The sequence below is a fragment of the Anabrus simplex genome, chromosome 6 (assembly GCF_040414725.1).
Source record: "Anabrus simplex isolate iqAnaSimp1 chromosome 6, ASM4041472v1, whole genome shotgun sequence".
NCBI classification, from domain to species: domain Eukaryota; kingdom Metazoa; phylum Arthropoda; class Insecta; order Orthoptera; family Tettigoniidae; genus Anabrus; species Anabrus simplex.
This window is the reverse complement of record NC_090270.1, coordinates 253551815-253579134: the sequence shown is the minus strand read 5'-3', so window position 1 is coordinate 253579134 and position 27320 is coordinate 253551815. Positions and strand designations below refer to the sequence as shown.

Here is a 27320-nt window from a genome sequence, read left to right as displayed (position 1 = left end):
TACTGTGCTCCCCCCCCCCTGACCTCAGAGACCATCGACCGCCACTGACATAGTATAAGCAGAACTACGGTCTGTGTTGTGACGAGCAGTTCAATGTCAGGGGCGGAACTTGAGATTGTCGTCGTTTGAGCAACGGGCGAATTTCAAGTTCGGCCAAAAATTAGGTAAATCCGATAACGAAACGTTTGAGAAAGTCGAAATCGCCCGGATCACCACGATGGGGAAAAGACGCGAAAAGACAGGTCAAAAGACTATGTGATCCTTGAACTGTTAGCGCCAGTCCATGAACATATTTGACCGTAGTTGGTGCACAGGTGTACGCCGTATTGCCTACACTGTAGGCGCCTGTCCACGAGCATGTTGACTGTAGTATTATCCTTATTGTCTTTTACATCATATGTTATTATGCTTCCTAGGTATTTGGAAGTTAATACTTATTCATTACTCTTGAAAACTACCATAAAATGCATTCAGTTAAAACAAATCATGAACTTCGCACTGAGGAAGCAATTTTCGAATTGGCATAAGTTACACGAAGTTTTTGGTGTTTTCTAGTTCCCTCACCTCCCACACCAACCCTAGACTGTTATTTTGGAACATAGTATTTTTCAATAACAGAACAATCGGAACTCTTCCAGAAAACTAACAACTTCGCTCTTCTCTAGTAACAACATGATACAAGGAAGAATAACGACTTAAAGTCAGCATCGCATCCTTAACATGCAGACACGTACTGTAGACGAGTTTAGCCACAAGGGAGGTCCTGCGGGTCGTTTGAGCTCTGTTACAAGACAAAACTGTCCGTACGTGGGCTGCTACGAGATACTTCAACCATAAAATGGAATTTACAGATATGAAGGAACTAGTACGAGGAAGACACAAAAGTAGATGGTGGTTGTGTTAATAGAAGGGTTTGATGCAATTCCATGATACCAAATTTTCCAGAAGAGACAAAAAAAAATCCACAACGTATTTTAACATTTTGTAAGCCTTGAAAAACAAACCACTCCATGGTGCTAGAACCCTGATGGACCTTGGCCTACCAAGTGACCGCTGTTCATCCTTTTACAAGGTAGCGCATTGTCGGCTCTACGAATCCTCTCTGCCGTTATTTTTAGCTTTCTAGACAGGAACCGGCATCTCACCGTCAGATAGCTGCACAATTGTTCTCACGTAGGGTGATAGGTCCCCGAACCAGCCCTCAGACGCAGGTGAAAGTCATATCATAGCCAGCAATAGAACTTTGAGCCTCTAGGTAAGACACAGAACCGCGGGGCGAGCTTATAAGGCTTGAAGATTTTCTTTTTTAAAAATTTGCTTTACGTTCACCGTCACAGATAGGTCTTATGGTGACGATGGGATAGGAAAGGGCTAGGAGTAGAGAGGAAGCGACCGTCGACTTAATTAAGGTACAGTCCCAGAATTTTCCTGGTGAGAAAATGGGAAACCACGGAAAACTCTCTTCAGGGCTACAGACAATGTGGTTCAAACCCACTATCTCCCGAATGAAAGCTGATAGCTGCGTGACCCGAACCGTACAGTCACTTGCTCGGTGAAGAAGTTTCCAATGTATATTTATGTATTTCCTACTTTCAGTCGATCTTATATAGCTATAATATTAAATTTTATCCCTGCAAAAACTGTTGATATTTACACAAACCTAAAATGGTGCACGTGATCTTTTGCAAAAAAAATCATTAAAAAACTGTCCGGCTCCATGGCTAAATACTTGGCCTGCTGGCCTTTGGTCACAGAGTTCCCGGCAGGCTCGGGAATTTTAACCATAATTGGTTAATATCTCCGGCACGGGGACTTGTGTATGTGTCGTCTTCATCATCATTTCATCCTCATCACGACGCGCAGGTCGCCTTCGCGCTTCAGATCAGAAGACCTGCATCTGGCGAGCCGAAGTCCTCGGACACATCCTGGCACTAAAATCCATACGCAATTTCATTTCATTAAAAACTTTAAATATTTGCAAATTTTATATTACTCAAATTGTTTATTTCCTGACTTTCTGTAACAACATCACATATCTTCTCATCTGCAAGTACGGACAAGCATTCTCTCTGTACTTATGTGTAGGCCTACTCTTCACCTTTCAGATGTTTTATTTTCCTTCCATTTAATTTTTCAAAACGTCGTATATTTTTCGTCCTATTTGACGAATTGGATTTATGCATTCCTCTGTCATCACTGGGGTTATTTTCACACCTTGAATACATAAAATGTTCACTCAAATCACCTTCGCTCTTTTCCTTTCAAGAGGACACATTGTTGCAAATATTCGTTTATAGGACGAGGAGTCTTCTTCTTTCTTGTTTTGCTACAGTTTTTCGCACACCTGTGGGGTCGCGGGTGCAAACTGCATCGCACATGTGGATTTGGCCCTGTTTTACGGCCGGATGCCCTTTCTTACGCCAACCCCATATGGAGGGATGTAATCACTATTGCGTGTTTCTGTGGTGGTTGGTAGTGTGCGAATATGAAGAGGAGAGTGTTGGGACGGACACATACTCCCAGTCCCTGAGCCAGCAGAATTAATCAGAAGCGATTAAAATCCCCGACCCGGCCGGGAATCGAACCCGGGACCCTCTGAACCGAAGGCCAGTACGCTGATCATTCAGCCAACGAGTCGGACAAATCATACACTAGTAGTTAATACTTATAATCTGCTGAGAGAAACAAGTCTACTTGCGAACAGACGCCATCATGACATACGCCTGGGAACACCTATCGAAGGATAACCTAGCGCACACTAGAAAGAATGAAGGCCATGTATCTTTAAAAAATGATCTGCCTGGCGAAAGCGCTCCTTCGAGATTAACCTATGAGCTCACAAGACAAGCGTTCTATATATAAAATGAAATGAAATGAAATGAAATGAAATGAAATGAAATGGCGTTTGGCTTTTAGTGCCGGGAGTGTCCGAGGATATGTTCAGCTCGCCAGATGCAGGTCTTTTGATTTGACTCCCGTAGGCGACCTGCGCGTCGTGACAAGGATGAAATAATGATGAAGACGACACATACATCCAGTCTTCCGTGCCGGAGATATTAAACAATGATGGTTCAAATTCCCAACCCTGCCGGGAATCGAAACCGGGACCCCTGCGGCAGAAGGCCAGCACGGTAACCATTTAGCCATGGAGTCGGACACCGTTCTATAGAGAAGAGTTACGATTAAAATACTATTGCCTTCTTCGACACAATACAAAGCTTTATATCAGGAACTGCAGGATGAAAAAAGCGAATATGTGGACATATTTTTTACCAAACGGACGGCATGATGACGTCAGAATGGATTAATTCTGACTAAGAGCTGCGGCATACCATAACGCGCTTCTTATTAAATATTTATTAAAGGCCAGGCGAAACAATATGACTACGACGGAAACATCAAGACGAGTTATCTGACCTGCGGAGCAGTGCGGGTCTTCTTGCTGGTTAGAAATGTTATTATTATAATTGTTATTATTAATTTTTCCAAGTGTTAGACTCCTTAAATTTTCCCCTGTGATTAATGTTAATAGAGGATGGTTGTCCACTCGTTCTTCCTCTTAAAACAATAATCAACACCACCTAGAAGTATCTCCCTCTTGCCCAGACATAAGAGCTCAATACGTTTCAAGCACATGTATTACCGTCAGTTTCCAGTGAATTTATTTCCATCTTGTACCAAAGATAGCACTAGTTTTCTCCATGTGCACATAAAAATATTATTATTATTATTATTATTATTATTATTATTATTATTATTATTATTATTATTATTATTATTATTATTATTATTGTACCGGGCGGTACACCTATACGACGCAAGTTCAAATCTTGCGCCAATTGAAACTTCTCTACTGGAGAAACCCGGAACTTTAACCACCGAACTAACTCTACTGGTTATCGGAAGATGTCACTGTGTGTTTTTGATTTGCTTTTGTTTGTCATTGATCAAGAAGTGTGGACGTTCTCTACCAGATGTCTCTACAAAAAAACTCTGATCATGCACTCTGGTGCAAAGGAATGAACCTTCTTGAAGAAATTTTGTATTCAAAAGTTGTTGTCTTTACTAAATTTTGTTCTTTTATTTTTGGGTTGGCAATATTAATCCTTCCTTCCATCAGGTTTGAACTTAGCCAATCCTGAATTTATTTAATTAATTCTCAGCCAATCATGTATGTCTTCTTCGATATGGATATGTAGCTCTAAGCTATTCAATAAAGTTGAGGGGGTGTGTCTACTCATTCTTGAAAGGTCTCGAATTTTCCACGAGGGTATAAAAACTGCCGATTTTCTTGTCTCCGGGCCACTAGTATAACATCTAACTCAGTGTGTGAATATGTAGCAGGGGGCGGGAAGCGCCTCGTTCTTCAGACAGCAGTTCTTCTACAAGGTAATGGCCTCTTAACATCTTTATTTCTTGCTAGCTCAGCAGTTTAACTCCCGGGGAAGGTTCGAAACCTTTAATATGTAAACTATTAAACATGTAAACCCTTTTCCTGGTAAACTTCAGTTTTCTTGAACTTTAATTTGGGGATAGAGAGTGCCTTACCCTCTCGAGCTCCCTCTCATTTGAAATTGAGGTGACTACATTTTCGTAACCGTTTCTTCTCTTCATTAATGTATTAAAGTTTTTCATACGAGTCACCTCCCTAGCTTGGGATTAGCCCCTGTATTATCGGCCTAGCACTACATAGGTTTTAATAAACTTTAGTGTAGGAGTGCATGTATTCGCCTCCATTCAATTTTGTATTTTGGGCCATTTAATTAACCCGATGTTTTGTTTTCTTCATGTGAAGGCCCTGTAGGTTGGGTATTAAATGCCCCTGCTTCTTTGTGTGCCTTGAGGGCAGTTAGAAGTGGAGTTTGTTGTGGCCTTGGATAGGCTTGTAAAATCGAGAGCAGGTCCGCTCTTTCTGATATTTTGGAAGGTGCCTCTAGGAGGCTTGACATTATTAAGCGGGAGCAAGAGCTCCATGTAATTAAGGGTTTTCTGCCCTTTGGTGTTTTGTGATTGTGAGCTGAGAGCTCTAGGATTGATGAATTTGGGGCCCGTAGGCCAGAATTTGTAAACACCAATTAACTGGTGCTTTCTTGTAAATCTACTCTGGTACCTGATTTTGTTATTTCCCCTAGTGGAAACTGGTTTAAGTTTTTATCTAATCTTGGACTTCTTGATTGTGTATCTGATTTAACTTGTTGTTATTTGTTGTACGCTCAAATTCTATGTCACCATTGTTAAGTTTGAAAATATAACCTTTGTTGAAATTTTAATTCATCTTTCGAACTTGTAGTTAGACCCATTCCAGCCCGCAACTTCTTTCACCTCTGACTTCCACGGATAACTCCGTAACAATTATTATTATTATTATTATTATTATTATTATTATTATTATTATTATTATTATTATTATTATTATTATTACAAGCCGATCTAAATATACTCCATAAGTGGACACTCGATAACAAAATAAATTCTCGAAAATGCAGTCTTATATGAATGGGAAAGAAATATAGGCAAGGGGACTTTCAATACTGTCTTGTACAGAGTGACTCATGCAAGCACCTAGGAATCCGCGTAAAGAAAAGAGATCTAAAATGGGACGTGTAGTTTCTAAAGCGTACGGCGTGATGAGGGTGGTAAAGGGCAGCAGTTCCCAGGCGACGGCGCAGGGCTCTACGTCACTCATTAGGCTAGTCCTGGAATATGGAACAGCCGTATGGGATCCATTACCAAACAGGACTCATTAAGGAACTTGAGATAGTGCAGCGAAAGGCTGCAAGATTCGTGCTTAACGATTTCAATCCTAGGAGAAGTGTGACAAATATGATAGCAAAACTTGACTGGGAGGCGCTGGGGACTAGACGGAAATGAACACGATTATGTACCACGTAAAAAAAGTAAACTCGTGTCCTCATCCTGAGGTTGTGCAGCTCTTTTCAGGCACACCCCCATTGGAGGTGAGCTTCATGTACCATTTTAACCACATACCAGCCCTCCAGCCATTCTTAAATTCCTGGCAGTACCGGGAATCGAATCCGGGCCCCCGAGAACGGCAAGTAATAACACTGACCCTTACGCTACGGAGGCGGACACGTACCACGTAGAATGCTTATACGAATAAGTCAGCTTGGGGATAGATGAACAGTCAAGTACAAAAACCCTGTTATATAAGTTGGACAGATCATCAGTATAAATTAAAAGGTAGATCGTAGAAAACTATGGTAAATATTCGTTTGTAAATCGGGTAATTGATTATTGGAATTCATTACCTGCAGCTTTCCTAGTCTTTTCCCAAAAATGTAATGAACCCTTGAATTTATGTAGAAGTGTGGGTTCAGTAAGATGCTTCAAGAACAGATTCCAAACCAAAACCAAACCCCATGTCACTACAGCCCTTGAAGGGCCTTGGACTACCAAGCGACCACAGCTCAGCCCGAAGGCCTGCAGATTACGAGGTGTCGTGTGGTCAGCACGACGAATCCTCTCGGCCGTTATTCTTGGCTTCCTAGACCGGGGCCGCTACCTCACCGCCAGATAGCTCCTCAATTCTAATCACGTAGGCTGAGTGGACCTCGAACCAGCCCTCAGGTCCAGGTAAAAATCCCTGACCTGGCCGGGAATCGAACCCGGGGCCTGCGGGAAAGAGGCAGGCACGCTACACCTACACCACGGGGCCGGCAAGACTAGATTCCAGCATTCTGTAAATTGTCTGTAAATTGGGTGTACTTTTCTTTGTGATGGCGTTATTTTACTGTAACGCTCAATCCACTCTAAATAATAGTATTAAGATATCTGAATTAGTTAGGCATGTGTGAATTTGTACAGTATATGAAAGTACAGTATATGATTTTTTGAAATAATTAAAGCACGTGTGACTGTTTATATGGCGACGATGGGATAGGAAAGGCCTAGGAGTTGGAAGGAAGCGGCCGTGGCCTTAATTAAGGTACAGCCCCATCATTTTCCTGGTGTGAAAATAGGAAACCACGGAAAACCATCTTCAGGGCTGCCGACAGTGGGGTTCGAACCTACTACCTCTCGGATGCAAGCTCACAGCCGCGCGCCTCTAACCGCACGTCCAAGTCACATAGGCCTACTAGTGTAAGTGATCATTGTCCGACTCGTTGGCTGAATGGTCAGCGTACTGGCTTCGGTTCAGAGGGACCCGGGTTCGATTCCTTCGATTCCCGGCCGGGCCGGGGATTTTAATCTTCACTGGTTAATTCCACCGGCTCGGGGGCTGGGTGTTCGTACTGTCCCCAACATCCCTCCAACTCACACGCCATACATAACACTACCCTCCACCACAATAACACGCAGTTAACTACACATGGCAGATGCCGCCCACCCTCATCGGAGGGTCTGCCTTACAAGGCCTGCACTCGGCTAGAAATAGCCACATAAAATTAAATTAAGTGAGCATTGCCACCGGGATATTTCCCAGTTGTGATATATCTGTAAATAATAATGAAATAAAGGGATTTTTGTGAACTTTGGGGTTAACCCCTCCCCCTTCCCAATCACTCCTTTGTACCAAACCTTCAACTGAAGTATTAATAACGTGATTATCAGATTGCATAGCACTTACTGTGTTTATTTTAGGAAGTAAGAGGAATATCTCTGTGGTGTAGTGGTTAGCGTGATTAGCTGCCACCCCCGGAGGTCCGGGTTCGATTCCCGGCTCTGCCACGAAAATTTGAAAAAGTGGTACGAGGGCTGGAACGGGGTCCACTCAGCCTCGGGAGGTCAACTGAGTAGAGGTGGGTTCGATTCCCACCTCAGCCATCCTCGAAGTGGTTTTCCATGGTTTCCCACTTCTCCTCCAGGCGAATGCCGGGATGGTACCTAACTTAAGGCCACGGCCGCTTCCTTCCATCTTCCTTGTCTATCCCTTCCAATCTTCCCATCCCTCCACAAGGCCCCTGCTCAGCATAGCAGGTGAGGCCGCCTGGGCGAGGTACTGGTCATTCTCCCCAGTTGTATCCCCGACCAAGAGTCTGAAGCTCCAGGGCACTGCCCCTGAGGCGGTAGAGGTGGGATCCCTCGCTGAGTCCGAGGGAAAAGCCGACCCTGGAGGGTAAACAGATGATGATGATGATGATGAAGAGGAATATCTTAATTATTTTACCACTCTAAGAACGAAAAGAGTGTAGATATTTCTCCTCTCTTGGCACCAGTATTTCTTTCAGTATGTTTGTACCTGTCTGAATGGCTCACACGGTAGAGCACCGGCTTTCTGAGCGCAAGTTTGTGGGTTCGATAATGGTTCAGTGGTATTTGACTGTGCTCCAATGTGCCAGCCTGAAACTGGTAGATTTACCGGCGTGCAAAAGAACCTCTGTGGAACATATTTCTGACAAACGGCGGTCCTGAAAATTGTAGATGGCGAAAATCCCAGGTAGCCAGTTCTGGACTGAACGCATCAGCAGAATCGCGCAAGTATTTAAAAATGAGAAATAGCACAGAATTGTACGAAGATGGGAAGGTGAAGGACTAGAATTGGGAAGATAGTGGCTGTGGACTTAATTAAACAACAGGTCTGGCATTTTCCTTGTATGGAAATGGGGAAACCACGGAAATATATTTTAGGTCGCTAGTGGTGAAGTTGCGAATTACCTCATTTAAAATTAAGCAATATGTTTAGAGAACATATTGTTTGCCTTTCTTTGATTCGAACTATGTCCCGAATGCAAGCTTATAGCAAGATGATTTGTACCACGTAATCGTGTTGCTCATTATTATTATTATTATTATTATTATTATTATTATTATTATTATTATTATTATTATTAAAGTTATTTGCTGTACGTCCCACGAACTAATTTTACGGATTTCGGAGACGCTGAGGTGCCGGAATGTATTCCCACAGGAGTTCTTTTACGTGCCAGTAAATCTACCGACACGAGGCTGACGTAGGCCTATTTGAGTACCTTCAAAACTACCGGTCTAAGCCAGGATCGAAACTGCCAAGTTAGGGTCAGAATGCCAGCGCCTCAACCGTCTGAGACACTCAGCCCGGCTTCTTCTTCTTCTTCTTCTCCTTATTATTATTATTATTATTATTATTATTATTATTATTTTACGATTTATTTACGTCCCACCGACACAGAGATCTTACAGCGACGATAAGATGGGAAAGGATTATTCTATTTTTTTTACAATTGCTTTACGTCGCACCGACACAGATAGGTCTTATGACGACGATTGGGCAGGAAAAGTCTAGAAGTGGAAAGGAAGCGGCCGTGGCCGTAATTAAGGTACAGCCCCAGCATGTGCGTTGTGCGAAAATGGGAAACCACGGAAAACCATCTTCAGGGCTGCCGACGGTGGTGTTCGAACCCACTATTCCCGAATACTGGATACTGACCCCATTTAAGCGACTGCACCCATCAAGCTCGGTTGAAAGGGTTAAGAGTGGGGAGAAACTGGCCGTGACCTTAATTAAGGTACAGCCCCAGCATGTGCATTGTGTGAAAATGGGAAACCACGGAAAACCATCTTCAGGGATGCCGACGGTGGTGTTCGAATCCGCAATCTTCCGAATGCAATCTTAACATTTAGATGAACAGTACCGTTAGACTCAAGTCACCGAGCTCAATAGCTGCAGTCGCTTAAGTGCGGCCAGTATCCAGTATTCGGGAGATAGTAGGTTCGAACCCCACTGTCGGCAGCCCTGAAAATGGTTTTCCGTGGTTTCCCATTTTCACACCAGGCAAATGCTGGGGCTATACCTTAATTAAGGCCACGGCCGCTTCCTACCCACTCCTAGCCCTTTCCTGTCCCATCGTCGCCGTAAGACCTATCTGTGTCGGTGCGACGTAAAGCAACTAGCAAAAAAAAAATCGGTCAAGTCGCCTGGTTAAAATAAAAGTAACCTATCTTTTAGTATTATTGAACTGTCCAGGTTTTCCTAAAAACCCTGTTTTATCGAAACGCTAATAATTTATAAATGTTACAAATTGCTAAATATTAAAATCAACGTGTTAGACTTCTTATATCACATTGTTAAAGTCACTCCCACTGCCTGTGAACATCTCTACAGAAAGCTCTCCCGGAAACACAGTTCATATAGCACACTGCGAACGAAGAGTCAGCTAGAACTCGATACGTACCAACCTTGAGTGGCTACAAGGACGGCTATTACACGAAAGAAGATCGTTACTTGAAGTCATACCTATCTGTCCTGGGTACGTGGAGAAGCAGGCATATCAGGCAATGAGCTGGCAATTGAATGAGTCTAGTTGACAATAAACTCATACCTTCCCTCCCATATACTTGTGCCTTTTACTGAAATCAGTGTCTATGTTATACAGGGACCTACTTGAGTGCTAGGATGATTCGAAAGTGGATAAGTCATGTATGAAAGGACACATGTCCAGAAATGTAACTTTTCAAGAGAAACAAAAGAAATTAAAAACCGGTTAATTATGTGTGCTTGTGCTTTGACAGTTCAAGTTAATGGTTTTGGCTGGGTAACTTGATAACATATGGAGTCAAGATCCAGGTTTTTTTTAAAAAAAAATTGACAGGTAAATACGAGTGTAATGGATATGTGCCCTTTCTGTAATGATGATCGAATGTGAGAAAAACAGTTTTGCAGAAAAAACACATATCGTTACCCAAGTACTGTACGTTCAACACAATAGTAATCCTTTGAATGAGGACAGTCAATCAAATTCTTCGTCAGTCGCACAAACAGTTGGCCAGGCAGGTATTGCGTTGAAAATTTATTTGTGCTCCCCTGATATGTACACTTCTAGACACCTTTGGTCATACATCCTATTCCCGTCAATAGGAATTGGTTCTTTGTAGGCTTGTTCGTTCGGTAACTGGATACTGCTGTCCATGCAAACGGAAGGTGCTTTCAATTAGGCCTGGATCATTGGCAGAGTAAAGTAACTGCATGAATGTTGCTGGATGGAAGTGATTTTTCAAATTGCTAGGCAATCCCCTTCCACGATATTCATCTGACTGTCCTCTCTTCTTATAAATCTTCGACCACCATGCTGTGAGGTTCAGAAAATCACTAGTCTCTACCGGAAAGATGACAAACTTTTACGAATCCGAAATAAAATTTCACAAAATTGTTTTACGTACTGTAGGCAAAGAAGTCATTTTCTATGGATATATTCCCTTTCTTAAATGAATTCCAAACCACACAATTTAACTTTAGATATCAGCATGGTACTACTTGTATAAGTGCCGTTTCCTCTGTTAAAAGGTGCCTCAAGACAAGTACAATGTTAATCTGCAATTTTCAAAAAATCTACAATTTTAACATGTGCCCTTTCTTAAATGACTGATTCAATTGTAGGTATGAACAATGGTAACAGAATTATATTAGGTGCTAATTAGTCACTGCCAGCATAGCAGACAGATAGGAAATAGATGAACGGGAGAAATGTATTTGGTTCACTTCACAAACCTGACGTCATCTAAGTTCGGCAAATATTGAAAACAAATTTTCAACTTGCACTGTGACCAGCGAATGAAAAATGTGGCATTATAGTGATCACAAAAACTTCGCGCCAGGAAGATCAACGGTGGAGTTCGCTGCGATTTGTTGTCGGTGATTTCCAACAAAAGAGTACTGTTACAAATATGTTGCAAACTGTGAAATGGGAAGATTCGTAAGTAAGTAGGCGAGCTGCTCGACTAAGCGGTATGTTTCCAGCTTTCAGCTGAGAGATACCGTAAAATGAAATTTGTGTACGAATAACTTTGAGTGGAGTTTTTAAAAGTAGGAAAGATAGTATAAATGTTAGGTTGGAATTCAAGAGGACAAATTGGGGCAAATATTAATTTATAGGACGATGGGTAAGGGATTGGAATAGTTTATTAAGGGAAATGTTCAATAAATTTCCAAGTTATTTTAAAATATTTAGGAAAATGTTCGATGAGCAATTTGTAGGGAATCTGCCACCTGGGCTAAAACCCTAAATGGAGATCATTGATTCATTGATTGATAATTTGATTGATCTACTCTTATAGAATGAATCGTAGTCAGAAAATTATAGTGGGTAAAGGATTATCTAATAACGTAATGATTAACAGGGGGTTCCACAAGGCTATGTTATTGGAACTCTGATATAAATGATATAAGTAAAGAACTGGAATCACAGATAAGGATATTTGTGGATGATGTTGTACTGTAGAGAGTAGTAAATGAGTTACAGGATTATGAACAACTCCAGGGGGACCTAGACAATAGTGTGATATGGACAACGGACAATGGTATGATGATAAATGGTGTGAAAAGTCACATCGTAACTTTTTGTAAGACGAGAAGTCATCTAAGTTTTAATTACTATGTTCATAGGGTCACAGTAACTTATGGGGATTACGGAAAGTACGCAGGTGTTCATATAAGGAAAGATCTTCATTGGGTTAATCATGAAAGCGAGACTGTAAATAAAGGTTACAGAGGGGATGTAAAGGAGAGGGCTTATAAGTCACTGTTAAGACCCCAATTAGAGTATAGTTCTAGTATATGGAACCTTCAACAGGATTCCTTAATTCAAGAACTGGACAAGATCCGAATCAAGCAGCACGATTTGCTCTGGGTGATTACCCACAAAAGAGTAGTATTAAAAAATGGTACAATCTTTGGGCTGGGAAGACTCGGGAGTAAGGAGAAAAGCTGCTCGACTAAGCGGTACGTTACAAGCTGTCAGCGGAGATATGGCGTGGAATGGCATTAGTAAACGAGTAAGCTTGAACGGAGTATTCAAAAATAGGAAGAGTGATATTATGAAGATAAAGGTGGATTTCAAGAGGATCAATTGGGGAAAATGATGATTTATAGGAAGAAGAATTAGGAACTGGAATAATTTCCCAAGGGATACGTTCTATTAATTTCCATCTCCTTTGAAATCATTTAAGAAAAGACTAGGTAAACAACTGATAGGGAGTCTGCCTCTTGGACGACAACCCTAAACGTAGATCAGTGGTGATTGATCAACGGACTTTTATGCAGTAACAGGTTAGATTGCAAACTAATTTGTTTAGTAGGCGGTGTCGGCCACCCGCTCTTCCATAACGTAGCAACAGTAACATAAATTATAGGAGTTCTGATGGGCTGTACCCCTAAATTTTATGCAAACCCCATACCATAATCGTTGTGAAGGTAGACTATACTTGCTACTCGTTTCAGTAAATTTGCATTCTAACCCATTAAAGCATAAAAATCCGGGCTCTATATTATCATATTGGTATAACGTTGTGACAGGAACTCTTGCTTCACTACTCGTCTTCATATAAAAGTAATAACATTTTGGAGGAAACTATTCCTTCTAGAAAGCGTGAAACATTAAAATCCATACCTCTAGGAACCACTGGACAAATTCAGCCTCTGCTTGTCTTTTTTATTGCGCCCTAATCTTTCTGTTCTTATTAGGGTTAAGAGGGTGTTAGTGGTTGAACAAAGCGCCACTGCATTGGAGCGGCACCAGTTCCATGGACAACTAGGCTAGGGGATGTCGCTTTGTCTCGGAGATGTTCGGTTTCCTTCGTATAATCATGTGACCTAAAAAGACGGTAAACCGGGCGAGTTGGCCGTGCGGTTAGGGGCGCACAGCTGTGAGCTTGCATCCGGGAGATAGTGGGTTCGAACCCCACTGTCGGCAGTCCTGAAATTGGTTTTCCGTGAATTCCCAGTTTCACACCAGGCAAATGCTGGGGCTGTACCTCAGTTAAGGCCACGGCCACTTCCTTCCCATTCCTAGGCATTTCCTATTCCATCGTCGCCATAAGACCTGTCTGTGTCGGTGCGACGTAAAACGATTAGAAAAAAAGAAAGGCGGTAAAGCAGCGCGGCCCGGAAAAGAGCTATCGAAAGCTGTTGTGCGGACAGGTTCATAAAATATCTAACGAATCCCATTTGCGATATGTTATGCGGATATGTGTGTAAATAAACCAATATACGTACAGATAAATGCTTTTCATCATTCTATGTTTACGAACCGGCATTTGGTTCCTTGCGCCATGTGCTCTTAGGCATCAGTCCGAACAAGGTCAGAACAGGGGCTATTTCTCATTGGACTTCCCCTTCGAAAATAATCACCACCATCAGAAGTTCCCTCTGTGGATCAGTAGTAGAGTGTTGCCTCCTAATCCCAAACTCACGGGTACAAACCCGCTAAGGGCAGTCGGAGTTTTGAAGGGGAGAAATTCATTCGGCTCTCTTTGTCGTGCGATGGTACCATGCAGAAGATCTCTGGTGACACATTTGGTGATTACTCGACAAAATTAAAACTCAGCCATTGGTTGTGTACACGAGTTTCGCATTTTATGCTACCTGAGAGAGTACAACAGAACTTTGAAATTGACACAGACACAGCCTAAATGACATCAGTTCAAAATCACTGAAACAGAATAGCTGAAGCGACATGGTGATAGTGATTATTATTATTATTATTATTATTATTATTATTATTATTATTATTATTATTATTATTATTATTATTATTATTATGAAGGTACAGCAGAGATGTAAGCAGCAAAGGCAGTGGGATCACTACCCTCAGAAATGAAAATCAATTTGTGATTATTTTTATTATTACTATTATTACTTTCCCCGGCTCCATGGTTATGTATTTAGCGTGCTGGCTTTTTGTTCAGTGGGTCCCGGGTTCGATTCCTGGTCAGGTAGGTGATTTTAACCTTCCTTGGTTAATTCCGATGGCTCGAGGCCTGGGTGTATTTGCCGTCTTCATAATTAGAATTCATCATAGGTAGGGCCCGATCCTCAGAGACGCGCAGGTCGCCTATACAGCGTCAACTCGAAAACCCTGCACCAGGCCACACGCCATTATTATTATTATTATTATTATTATTATTATTATTATTATTATTATTATTATTATTATTATTATTATTATTATTATTATTATTATTATTATTATTATTATTATTTGATAGGGCTATAACGTCGCACTAACACATCGAAGGTTTTGGGCTAAGCAAGAATGGGAAAGGGCTAGGTTTGTGAAGGTAGTGGCTGTGGCCTTAATTAAGGTATAGTCCTAATCAGCATTTCACTAGTGTGAAAATGGGAAACCGCGGAAAAATATTTTCAGGGCTGCCATCGGTTGGATTTGAAGCCACCATTTCCGGAATGCAAGGTCACAGCTATGCGACCTTAACCCCGCGGAGACTGACTCGGTATTCTTCTTTTTATCCTTCTTATTGTTATTAATTCAGTGCCTTGTACTGTGGCTCACAGATGAGATCAATGTTCCTGACATATGAACTGTTAACAGTCAACAATTCATTGCTGATATTAGTGACATAACTTAAAACATGCTTCCTTCCCAATCATCTGCCGAACAAATAACGAATGTGGATGTCAGTAAAGAAACACAGGTCATCAGAAGAACTTCACTTTCTCTGCACACGCAACACTATTGACCTCAATGCCCTAAGTCACGAAATTGTAGTGTCAGAACCACCGAACAAGTAGGTCTGCGTGACGGTTTATATCGTGATATCAGATCCATAGTCTTTACATGGAATTTGAACCGTGACCTTTTGGTCAGAAATGATTAGGGCGGATATAATTGTTCTCTTAAGGAGAAATATAACGGTATACTTGCCCTTCTTACGCTAATCACCCTCTTCTGCATGAGGGCCGTAGAATAGATCCATGGTATTCCCTGCATACGGTAAAAGGCAGCTAAACGGGATAACGCACCAGGAACACTCATATTGAGAGAGTGGGTTGGCGACCACGGAACCCCTAGCTGAGTAAAACAGTGCTCTTCCACTTAATAGTGCCTGTCTCATCGCTTTCTTTTTTTTCCCTCTGACTTCTCTTGAACAATTCTCGTTCTCTTCCAATCTCAGTGGTTTTAGGTTTGCTGAGCCTTCTTTTACCGATACTCCAATTCTTGGAAGGCCGAGCTGAGTGGCTCAGACGATTGAGACGCTCGCCTTCTGACCCCAACTTGACAGGCTCGATCCTGGCTCAGTCCGGTGGTATTTAAAGGTGCTCAAATACTGTACGTCAGCCTCGTGTCGGCAGATTTACTGGCTCATAAAGGCGGGTACTCACTAGAAGGCTGCAACATGCCACGCAACGGTTGCTGCAACCATATTTTTCTAATAAGTCCGCCTTGAGCTTCGTTGCTGCAACCATATTTTTCTAATGAGTCCGCCTTGAGCTTCGTTGCTGCAACCGTTCACAGTGAGGCGCGCAGTGATCCATCTGGTTGTCGGTATTCCGGCGAACACAAAGCGGCGCGCAGTGTGTTCGTTGACGTGTTCCAGGTACATTTCGTAGTCAGGACGCGCAGCGGTCATGGAGTGACTGAGGAATCCTGTCTAAATTTAATAGAATTATATCGCAATTCTACGTTATTATGGGACCCTTCAGTGAAGTGCCAAATGATTCCAATATCAATGACGTCTCGTCATCATCATCATCTGTTTACCCTCCAGGTTCGGTTTTTCCCTCGGACTTAGCGAGGGATCCCACCTCTACCGCCTCAAGGGCAGTGTCCTGGAGCTTCAGACTCTTGGTCTGGGGATACAACTGGGGAGTATGACCAGTACCTCGCCCAGGCGGCCTCACCTGCTATGCTGAACAGGGGCCTTGTGGAGGGATGGGAAGATTGGAAGGGATAGGCAAGGAAGAGGGAAGGAAGCGGCCGTGGCCTTAAGTTAGGAGGAGAAGTGGGAAACCACGGAAAACCACTTCCAGGATGGTTGAGGTGGGAATCGAACCCACCTCTACTCAGTTAACCTCCCGAGGCTGAGTGGACCCCGTTCCAGCCCTCGTACCACTTTTCAAATTTCGTGGCAGAGCCGGGAATCGAACCCGGACCTCCGGGGGTGGCAGCTAATCACGCTAACCACTACACCACAGAGGCGGACAATGACGTCTCGTACAAAATAAAATATGTTTAATGAAATGAAATAAAATTAAATGAACCTTAGCTCTATGTGGTCTTTTAATTCGATGATGATTGCTTGACACACTTGTGGTACAAACTTACTTCTTATGACTTGCTTGGATATTGTGAAGAGATACTGCAAGCTGGTGAAGCTGTCACCGGCGGCTAAAAATCTCAAAGTAAGTGCCAGTTTATCTTGAACAGATATAGCTTATCTAAATTTCGAGTCCCTTGTTTTTATTTTCGGTTCAATCAAATTTAATAAATACTCGAAACCGGTCGGTAATATACGAGTGAAATTCTTAAAATATCCACTTATTTCTTGCGATTTGAAATCCAGAAGCAAATTGGAATTAGCTTTACCTTTGTAAACGTCACCTTGCCACCAATGACAGGTATGTTTATAGTCCTCGGTTAGGTAATGCAGCAGAATATACACAGCACTTACGACGAGTATACTGGACGACATTGTTGCCTGTGTCACAACGAACGCTGCTGAACTACTGATGTTCGCATTGAGGTTTGACGAACGTACACATTATGCAAGGTTGCAGCAACCGTTGCGTTGCATGTTGCAGCCTCCTAGGGAGAACTCGCCTTAAAGTAACTCCTGCGGGACTAAATTCCGGCACCTCGGCGTCTCCGAAATCCGAAAAAGTAGTTAGTGAGACGTAAAGCCTATAACATCATCATCACATCAATTCTTGGAAGGATTAAAGCTGTTCCATATTTCCTCTGATTAGTGTTATTAACAAGGCAGTGCCCGAAAATTTCTTTCAGAAGGGGTTATGATTGGGGCGGGGGGGGGGTCTTCCGAAAACAAAAACGATAGTAACAAATATTTTTTCTTTCAAATAGACTTTGCAGAAAGAAAAGTTTAAAATAGTTTTAGAGCAGTACCCTTTACAACTCAACGGGTGAAGTAGAATTGTAAATTTATAGCGGTCTGGTGGGCAGAACACGCTTTAACACCGCCCGTGCGGTGCGACACAAAGATTTCTGTCGTTTGTTTAAAAATGGAGGCAACAATATGTTTCACTTTAAGTATACATTCTGTTTAGCGTTTTGATTCATTCTTTTTTAAAATCTTCTTGTGACTCGATAACATGAAAATATTTCTGTATGTTCACGCTAACCATTTAGCCATGGAGCCGGACGATTTTATGGTGCAAAATGTATTAAGAACATATAAAACAAACAATCGTTATATCTAACCAAAATTAGCGTGCTGGCCGTTGGTCACAGGGGTCCCGGGTTCGATTCCCGGCAGGGTCGGAAATTGTAACCAACATTGGTTAATTTTGCTGGCACGGGGCATGGGTTTATGTCTTGCCTTCATCATCATTTCATCCTCATCACGACGTGCAGGTCGCCTAAGGGCGTCAAATCAAAAGACCTGCATCTGGTGACCCGAACCTGTCCTGGGATCACACGGTAGGCCATACGCCATTTTTATGTTTTACGGGTAAGAAAGAGAAGGGCGATTCTCCGTAGGCCTCTTAACTCACAAACCTTCGGGGTCGGAAGAGAATAAGATTTTGTTTTGCAAGCGGCTTTACGTCGCACTGACACAGATAGGTCTTATGGCGACGATGGGATAGGTCTAGGAGTTGGAAGGAAGCGGCCGTGGCCTTAATTAACGTACAGCCCCAGCATTTGCCTGGTGTGAAAATGGGAAACCACGGAAAACCATCGTCAGGGCTACCGACAGTGGGATTCGAACTCACTATCTCCCGGATGCAAGCTCAAAGCTGCGCGCCCCTAACCGCACGGCCAACTCGCCCGGTAGAATAAGAATTATTCACCAAGGGAGGTCGGAAATGAAAAAATGGAACTGTGGATCCTTGAACAGGTAAATGGTAGCTATGCCAGACTAAGCCTGGGATCTTCTAGTCACATTTTCAATCCCCCACTCCTCCCACGGTGAGAAGCTACTAACGATATTACACTCATCGAGCAAATTGGCTACGCGGTTTGCGTCACGTAGCTGTGAGCTTGCATTCAGTTCGAACCTCACTGTCGGCAGCCCTGGAGATGGTTTTCAGTGGCTTTCTACTTTTACACCACACCTTAATGTTTCGTGGTTTTCCCACTTTCACACCAGGCAAATGCTGCGGCTGTACCTTATTTAAGGTCACGGACCCTTCATTCACATTCCTAGGTCTTTCCTATCCCATCATCGACTGAAGACCCATCTGTATCGGTGCGACGTGAAGCAAATTGTAAAAAAAAAAAACCAACAACGCCTTAAGGCTACGGTTGCTTCCTTCCCACCCCAGTCCTGTTTTGTTCAATCGTCGCCACAAGACCTGTCTGTGTCAGGCGCGGCTTCAGTACTCGGCTCTTCCACGAGATTTGAAACGTGGTACGAGGGCTGGAACGGGGTTCACTCAGCCTCGGTGGGTCAACTGAGTAGAGGGGACTCGATTCCCACCTCAGCCATCCTTCAAGTGGTTTTACTTGGTTCCCACTCTTTCTCTTGGCAAATGCCAGAATTGCACCTTCCTTCCCTCTTCCTTGTCTATACCCTCCTAACACCCCATATTCACAAAGCCCCTGTTCAACATAGCAAGTGAGGCCGAATGGCTGAGGTACTGCTCCTCCATCTCAGTTGTATCCCCGACCAAATATCTTACGCTTTAGAACACTGCCCTTGAGACTATTGAGTTGAAATGCCTATCACTGAGTCCGGGAGCAAAACCAACCCCGGACGGTAAACTGATTAACTAATAATAATAATAATAATAATAATAATAATAATAATAATAATAATAATAATAATAATAATAATAATAATAATAATAATAATAATAATAATAATAATAATCGTCCGCCTCTGTGGTGTAGTGGTTAGCGTGATTAGCTGCCACGCCCGGAGGTCCGGGTTCGATTCCCGGCTCTGCCACGAAATTTGAAAAGTGGTACGAGGGCTGGAACGGAGTCCACTCAGCCTCGGGAGGTCAACTGAGTAGAGGTGGGTTCGATTCCAACCTCAGCCATCCTCGAAGTGGTTTTCCGTGTGGTTTCCCACTTCTCCTCCAGGCGAATGCCGGGACGGTACCTAACTTAAGGCCACGGCCGCTTCCTTCCCTCTTCCTTGTCTATCCCTTCCAATCTTCCCATCCCTCCACAAGGCCCCTGTTCAGCATAGCAGGTGAGGCCGCCTGGGCGAGGTACTGGTCATTCTCCCCAGTTGTATCCCCCGACCCAAAGTCTGAAGCTCCAGGACACTGCCCTTGAGGCGGGAGAGGTGGGATCCCTCGTTGAGTCCGAGGGAAAAGCCAACCCTGGAGGGTAAACAGATTAAGATAGAAGATAGATAGAATAATAATAATAATAATAATAATAGTAATAATAATAATAATAATAATAATAATAATAATCTAAACCTGAGTGCCTGTACGCAGCGGAAACAATGGACATGGTTGCAAAAGGTGGACTTGAAGATATCCGCAAGAGAGAAAGGAAATTGCACCAAATCGGGAGAGGAGATTCAAATCTAACAAAGAATTGCATCAGAGAACACAAGGACTGGTTGAACTGATGAGAAGGTTATAGTCAATGAACATTTGTTGGGGATGGGCAATAATAGACTAATGAAGAGAATCCTTGAATTCTTCAGGAAGATTAAGGCAGAGCTGAAATTGTTTCAAGCAGTGAGGTTGGACTTGGCGAAGATGGGCGTTCCGGAAGATTATATCATGGATAGAACTATTTTTTTTTACTATTTGTTTTACGTTACACCGATACGGAAAGGCCTTATGGTGACGATGGGATGGGTAAAGCTTAAGAGTGAGAAGGAAATGGCCGTGGCCTTAATTAAGGTACATCCCCATCATTTGCCTGGTGTGAAAATGGGAAACCACGGAAAACCATCTTCATGGATGGCGACAGTGGGTTTCGAACCCACTATCTCCTGAATACTGGATACTGGCAGCATATAAGCGACTGCAGCTATCAATATCGGTAAAAATCAATTTAGACAACTCGTCAAAATATGTTCCGCGTTTTCCAAGAGACCGGGAAAGCGCTAGTGAGAAAAGGGAGGTCCTGAGGTCCTGTACAGAAGAGAAGAAGGAAGTAGGAGAAAAGATGAGAGGTACTGGCAGAGAGTGAAGGCAGAGAAGGCTAAGAATCCTGCAAAAATTGTGAAATGTGGTCCCTAGACGAACGAAACGAAAATTAAAAGTGCAATGGTAAATCCGTAGTGTAACGTTTAGCGCTAATAGCTGCCGTCCTAGGGGGCTCGGGTTCTATTCTCAGTACTGCCAGAAATTTAAGATTGGCAGGAGGGCTGGTTTGTGTTTAAAATGTACGTGCAACTCACATAAATTGGGGGTGTGCCTGAAAAAAAAAATGCAGCATCTTTAGGAGTACGAGAGGCAGTAGCTCACTTTACCCTCAAAACTCGATAGAGAAGTGGATAGTAATCGACTATATTATTAGACTTGTTCATTTGCGTGGTCGGCTATTTTAGCTCCGTAAATACCGGGACAGCACGGGTCAAATAGGACTCATCAACTTCATTTGCATATTCAATTTAATAAAAAATGTACACACCAGTATGGATAGTACCATAAATCAGGTTAACAGGTTTCACAAGCTACCAAGGACTGTACGACTTGTCACTGGCATGTCAACCAGAGAGACTGTGTTTCGAATGCTGGCCAGAGCATGTGACATTGTTAAAATATAAAGTTACGTCCCTGAAGTTCGGGTTGCACGTAAAAATCTGGAAGCCCTATGGCTATGATCATGATACCAGCAGTCACGCAAAACTTCAGAAGAGATTCTTTCCGTAATACACAAAGTACAAGGAAGTGATTACAAGTAGACCCTAGATGTTCAGGGAGTAATAGGTTAGAATGCAAACGAATTTGATTATTAAGGGAGCCGATGACCTAGATGTTAGGCCCCTTTAAACAACAAGCATCATCATCAAGCAAGCATAATTATTAGGAAGTGTCGCCTAGCCCGTTTTTCAGTTATGTGGCGGGAGTAACATAAATTCAAGGAGTTCTGATGGGCCGTGCCCCTAATGTTTATGCAAGCCTCATAGCGTAACCATTGTGCAGGATAGGCTACACTTGTTATCCGCTTCAATAAGTCTGCATTCTACCCTATTCCTGCCTAAAAATCAGAACGATCTGGTTCCTTCGAAGAATAGTCGTTGTAGTGGCCTTCGGTTCAGTGGGACCGGGTTTGAATCCCGTTAGGGTAAGGGATTTTTTGGCTAGTCTAGTTCATTCATCTGGCTCTGGGCTGAGTGTTTCTGTTCGTTTCTAGCAATCACCACAGGAACACGTAATTGTGAATACAACCCTCCGCTTAGTGTTGGCTAAGAGAAACATCCGGCCGTAAAACTCGGCTGAATCCACGTGAAGTGCCAACATCCCGTAACGAGGGAAATGCCAATAATAATAATAATAATAATAATAATAATAATAATAATAATAATAATAATAATAATAATAATAATAATAATAATAATAATAATAATAATAATAATAATAAATTTGTTACCCTTGGTTTAGTATAAGAGAAGGATTCATAATCGTAACTCCGCTAGGCAAAACAAGTCGTATTAGTAAATAAATAAATACTTACATACATACGTGCAATTTGAAGCAATAACGCTGCAGTAGTAAAGATATTTCAATCGAAACAACAAAATATTAGATAAAAATTACAGCCTAATTTGGGAAGGAACTTCCTTGCACAAAGACCACTAACATACGCTGTTCATTTTGTTATAAATTCTTCCTCCACCTAGAGGCTCCCTGAAGACAAAGAATACACAATACAATGAATATTGATTAAAAGAGAAGACGCTCGAGTGGATATCTGACCTAAATTTCCGTCTAATTTTTTCTGTCGCACAGCTTCGACCTCTTACTTCTAACGTGGTCCTCGATCTTTATGGTGAGGGTACTTCGAGTAATTGTGGACACTGAATTACTATATATATATTCATGATCGGGACACTCTCAAAATAAACAAGTGTCCCGGGTAAAGATCACATGACTACAGCACTCTAGTGAGGGTACTTTACCTGACGGTCCTCTCAGCTGACTACGGACACGACACAGACCACGACACGCGGAAGACTGAGCCGCCTCGCCCACTCTGTCGACCAGCCCGCCATCTCTCGGCGTATTGACTTACTAACACGGGCTGATAACAGCAAAGGGAAGTCGGGTGTTCAATAAACACCATCAGATACGTTCATATTGTCCACTTCTCTTTGTTCGAAACGAAAGCGAATTTCTCCTAATGAATGCCATGTTCTGTATCTCCCACTGATCTCTAGCGCATCAATTTCTAACTAGGTAGGTAGTAACAGAGGGTGTCTGGAATTAAAACAATTATTTCCCAAATTTTTCCAAGATTTAAAATTGATTGGTAGAATGTAGCTTTAAGCACAAATGGATGACCAAGAAGGGGTAGATTTCATGTATTGAGGTTCAAATTCGCAGAGCAAAACAGGCGATTAGTGATTTCGTTTCCCTTCAGGGCTATCTCCCTGTGGTTGGGGATGGCAGAAAAACAGACACGGTAATTTCCGACTGTCGTAAGAGGCAACTAAAAAGGGACCCAGCGATTCTTAACTTTGGAGCGTGGGTTGGCGACCACGGCGCCCGGAACTGAGTCCTGTCATTGCTTCCACTTGCTTGTGCCAGGCTCCTCACTTTCATCTATCCTATCCGACTTTCCTTGGTCAATTCTTGTTCTGTTCCGACCCCGACGCTACTAGAGAATTCGAGGGCTAGGGAATCTTTCATGTTTACGCCCTTCGTAGCCCTTGTCTTTCTTTGGCCAATATTTTCATTTTTAGAAGTGTGGGGTCCCTCCCATTTTTTCTTTCTGATTAGTGTTATGTAGAAAATGGTTGTCTAGTTGTACTTCCTGATCAAACAATGATCAACACCACCACCACCACCTCAGGGCTAGACAACTTTAGATTTCTGCCCAAGTGCTGAGGTTGTTTCATTCCTTGGAAGTCTGGATAGTGACATTTTCAATCCCATACATGCATTATCCTAACATATGGAGAAGACTCTTCAGTTAACTCGATAATTCTTAATTACAATAGCCTGCCTGGTGGCCATGATCGTTAACGTGTCACTTCTATTTGATATGGCACCGTGATTGGCCGGTTCGAGTCCCGTTGGTGGAAAAAATTCGCCCCCAGAATGCTGGCCGGGAGGATGGCGGTATACAACATCTAACCACCAGGTTGCGTGCCAAAAACGTGGATTCAAATCCAAACTACTCCGCAGTGTTCATATGGAGTGCGGGCATAATATGGCGCTGTTGATGGTGAATCGTCCATCTGATGGAGACGTTAAGCCTTGAGAAGACCCTTTGGTATTCAACAGGAGTAGGTTATGTGCCGACAGTAGGTTCACCCTATCTCTATCTCATTATCTTCATCATCATCAACATCTCACATCCAGACATGCGGGCATGCCCTCGAACGCTTCCGACACTGAAACCATGCGCTAAATAAATAAATAAATAAATAAATAAATAAATAAATAAAATAGAGATCAGATGTTTGGAAAGCAGGTAAAAAGCCACTTAAAGTAATGTTATATAGACATGAAAAGACATTTTTATTTTTAAATAGCAATATTAATTTCAAAATGAGCAGGTAAGGCTTCCGATTATCAAAACGATTCTATGCACTGTCGAAAGGCAATTCAATACAAATGCATTGAAAAAAAATCACTCCAAATCTCTACCAACGACGCCGAAGCTAGAATAAGAATACATTTATAAAAATAAGCATTATGTTATTGCCTATAAAAGAGGCAGACCGGCTCCGTGGTGTAGGGATATCGTGGCTGCCTCTTACCCGGAGGGCATGGGTTCGATTACCGACCAGGTAAGGGATTTTTCCTAGATTTGAGGGCTGGTTCGAGGTCCACTCATCCTACGTGATTAGCATTGAGGAGCTATCTGACGGTGATATAGCGGCCCCAGCATAGAAAGCCAAGAAAGCCGAGAGGATTCGTCGTGCTGACGACACAAGCCTCGTAATCTGCAGGCCTTCGGGCTGAGCAGCGGTCGCTTGGTAGACCAAGGCCCTTCAGTGCTGTAGTGCCATGGGGTTAGTAGTTGGTTATAAAAGAGGCGGAATAGCACGAAATCAAAATAAAAAGACAAAAGTGAAAAATCCCATCGTCGCCATAAGGCATATCTGTGTCGGTGCGACGTACGAAGTTACTTAAGTTGAAACCCTATAAATGTACTGTGGTTCAAAAACTTAAACTAGGTGGTATTGTGTGTAGGATTAGATTTAATGAATGGATTTTGAATAAAGTGCATGAAAGAGAAATTGATCCCAGTTTCATTCTCAGACGAAGCGTGGTTTCAATTACGATTGTACGTAAATTCTCAAAACGGCCGATATTAGAGTGCCACAAAACCTAATCTGCTCCATGAGGAACCACCCCATGACAAGAAATTAGAGGAGAGTACCTTTAAAGTGTATTACAACGTATCAGGGCAGTCTCTGTAGTTTGCTGTCGGTACTGTCTGGCCGGCGGAAAGCGGCCTCAGCATCGCTTCAGCTGCGGTTCTGCGTTAAGGGGGGGGGGGATGTCAACAATAATTAAGTGTTTGTTAAAAGAAATCACTGTGGGCTTTCTTCTCAAGATAGGATTTTCATATTTTGCACATGTAACAAAATGGTATTAGTGAGTTTAAATGCTTTATTATAGTTAGAAAAATTATATTACACAGTGTGTTCAAAAAGTTGGATGATCCTGTATGTATGTATGTATGTATGTATGTATGTATTACACCCTTCCGGGCCTCGAATGGATGAGCCACGCATAAGAATGCCTCCACGTAACGGGATAAACACCTACGGATGAGATTGGATTGAAGAGCGGGTTGAATTGCTTAACGAGCTTCGAACCGCTCCCCTTCCTACTTTCTGTGCTTGCCCGGCAGCCTGAGCACTTGAGGAGTGGTACGTTCGAAAGAAAGAAGAAAAAAAATACTTAAGATGGAGCCTTATGTATATAATATGAAAGTAGGATCTCTGGGTTCAAATGCCTACTGGATACTGCTTAGCACTGCTACAAATGACAAGAATCATAAAATAGGGGTTACGAATACTAATTTATTCAAATATGACATATTAAAGATTGATACAGCTCTATACAATGAACTCTCCGCATATGGGAGGAAAAGAAAATAATGATCACTTGAAAATATGAATCGCCCATGGGCGTCGTCTGCATAACGGTGTGATTGAGGTTTTGCGATTGCTATCGTTCAACTTTCCTCATTAGTTCATACCGTTCATGACATTTTTTTAATATTCTTCTGTCGATCACACCGTGAGATGATCTGATGTCCCTACTCACATATTACTTCCTGTTCTTAGCACGAAAATAACCGGGGCCTACGCTACATAATTACCATATTAAAAGAAACATTTGCATGATACACAAACAAACACACATACCATTTAGCTAAAACCCGGACTCCCTCATCTGTCACCAAGACCAGTCAACGCTGAACAAAGGTTCTGTTTGAACTCAAAAAAAATAAATATATATATGCACATTAATTCTACACATACACATATATATATATATATACACTTCATGCATAAAGAAGAGCCATTCCTCGAAAGAAACAGCATGGTTATCACTGTCTCCGGCCCTAGGCGCAAGCTTGGGGCAGCTCGCTCAAGGGCGCCATCATAATCCAGGGTCGAACTGGCCGACTCCCGACCGAGAGGTACTGTGGATTTCAGGAAATCCCTAGGCTAGCTACAGTCTCATATCACCGGATATCTGGGGGAGATCCCTACTCATTCATTAAATACCTTCTAAATCAGCGTGATAATATCATTATATAAGTATTCTTCGCTAAGCCATTTAAACCGAACAGAAAAGCACGGTGAAGACCCAGAGCCCCAAGTCTTAATACCATAGTACAGCGGGATCCCTCTGTCAGGAGGGCGAGGGCCAGACACTCACACAAAAAAAAGAAGGGCGGCCATTCACTTCGCACGACCATTTTTCATTCCTTGGCCACGCCAGATTCTTCTCTCCCTCACACGTCCACCCTTCTCATCTCGGGGACATATATCCATGGCCCACTTCATTTGTTTATTCATATTATCGTGGAATTCCCATGAAATACTCTTTTATTCTCTCCCTTCTCATTATTACCGCTGAACGCCGACTGTGGGCACGATCACTTCTAACTCATCTCATCGTAAATTCCTCGGGCATTCGGCCCTCTCACTACGTCTCATATCGCGTATCTTCTTCCCTTGGGCATAGAGCTCTCATGACTCCTCAGTCCACTTTTCCATACTCCTCGCTCCTACCACAGGAAATATACCTATGTTTAAATCTTCTGACCAAAGATTAGGGACTCCTGCCTCTGGATCTCACCCCG

General features: G+C 42.6%; 1 long non-coding RNA gene across 1 annotated transcript in view; it reads right to left on the bottom strand.

The window, feature by feature from the left end:
- LOC136875707 (uncharacterized) overlaps positions 1-23042 on the bottom strand; it is a 193642-nt gene extending 170600 nt beyond the window's left edge. The window contains exon 1 of the long non-coding RNA XR_010860504.2: positions 22945-23042. This is a non-coding gene — a long non-coding RNA (uncharacterized lncRNA). The remainder of the gene's footprint in view (positions 1-22944) is intronic.
- Positions 23043-27320: the final 4278 nt, after the last annotated feature.